General features: G+C 31.1%; 1 long non-coding RNA gene across 1 annotated transcript; it reads right to left on the bottom strand.

Annotated features, from left to right (window-relative positions):
- Window positions 1–837: 837 nt before the first annotated feature.
- LOC107853926 lies at window positions 838–1,651 on the bottom strand. Its single transcript, XR_007050724.1, has 2 exons — window positions 1,486–1,651; window positions 838–891 (listed from the first exon to the last, which is right to left on the bottom strand). It is a non-coding gene; the product is annotated as an uncharacterized LOC107853926 (long non-coding RNA).
- Window positions 1,652–1,734: the final 83 nt, after the last annotated feature.

Below are 1,734 nucleotides of genomic sequence, written 5' to 3'. Positions count from 1 at the left end.
ATTGAATTTGTCAAGATACATAACTCCCAAATATGTATCACTTGTACGTTTATATTATTTTTCCCAAAATTTTTACATTGGGCTCTGTCATTTGCCTAATTTTAAAGCCCAAAGGCCTAATGAGAAACATTTCCCAACAATGAAGCCTTTCATTTAGACCCACTCAAAAGGCTTATATAACCCTTACATCAAACCCTACATCCACTCTGTTCGTCACTACTCAAAACCCTAACGCCTCCGCCACGCCAGGTATTTCAGTCTCTCCCTTTCTCCTTTTCATGCATTTCATTAACCTAACAAATTGTCATTTTTCTGCTAATTTGTGTAAAAAGAGTGTGATTTTGTTGCTAAGTTGTGTCAAAAAATTGTGATTTTGTTGCTAAATTGTGATGTTTCTGCTAAGTTCTGTTAAAAAAATGGTGATTTTTCTGCTAAGTTCTGTAAACAAATTGTGATTTTGTTGCTAAGTTCTGTAAAAAAATTGTGATTTTGTTGCCAAGTTCTGTGAAAGAATTGTCGTTTTGTTACTAAGTTATGATTTTTCTGCTGAGTTCTGTAAAAGAATTGTCGTTTTGTTGCTAAATTATGATTTTTCTGCTAACTTGTGGAAAAAAATTGTGATTTTGTTGCTAAGATCTGTTAAAATATTGTGATTTTTCTGCTAATTTGTGTAAAAGAATATTAATTCTGTTGATAAAATGTGATTTTTCTGCTAAGTTCTGTTAAAAAAAATTCGTGATTTTGTGTAAAAACTTGTTATTTTTCTGCTCTAAGTTGTGTAAACAAATTGTGATTTTGTTGCTAAATTGTGTTGTATTTTTTTCTTTATTTACTTGTGTGCAGTATGGTTCTTCGACTTCGCCATTTTTGCTCAGAGATCTCACTAACAAACTGCACACAAGTAAATAAAGAAAAAAATACAACACAATTTAGCAACAAAATCACAATTTGTTTACACAACTTAGAGCAGAAAAATAACAAGTTTTTACACAAAATCACGAATTTTTTTTAACAGAACTTAGCAGAAAAATCACATTTTATCAACAGAATTAATATTCTTTTACACAAATTAGCAGAAAAATCACAATATTTTAACAGATCTTAGCAACAAAATCACAATTTTTTTCCACAAGTTAGCAGAAAAATCATAATTTAGCAACAAAACGACAATTCTTTTACAGAACTCAGCAGAAAAATCATAACTTAGTAACAAAACGACAATTCTTTCACAGAACTTGGCAACAAAATCACAATTTTTTTACAGAACTTAGCAACAAAATCACAATTTGTTTACAGAACTTAGCAGAAAAATCACCATTTTTTTAACAGAACTTAGCAGAAACATCACAATTTAGCAACAAAATCACAATTTTTTGACACAACTTAGCAACAAAATCACACTCTTTTTACACAAATTAGCAGAAAAATGACAATTTGTTAGGTTAATGAAATGCATGAAAAGGAGAAAGGGAGAGACTGAAATACCTGGCGTGGCGGAGGCGTTAGGGTTTTGAGTAGTGACGAACAGAGTGGATGTAGGGTTTGATGTAAGGGTTATATAAGCCTTTTGAGTGGGTCTAAATGAAAGGCTTCATTGTTGGGAAATGTTTCTCATTAGGCCTTTGGGCTTTAAAATTAGGCAAATGACAGAGCCCAATGTAAAAATTTTGGGAAAAATAATATAAACGTACAAGTGATACATATTTGGGAGTTATGTATCTTGACAAATTCAAT

Source organism: Capsicum annuum, unplaced genomic scaffold (assembly GCF_002878395.1).
Source record: "Capsicum annuum cultivar UCD-10X-F1 unplaced genomic scaffold, UCD10Xv1.1 ctg60178, whole genome shotgun sequence".
In the NCBI taxonomy this organism is placed as follows: domain Eukaryota; kingdom Viridiplantae; phylum Streptophyta; class Magnoliopsida; order Solanales; family Solanaceae; genus Capsicum; species Capsicum annuum.
This window is presented reverse-complemented; position numbering and strand designations above follow the sequence as displayed.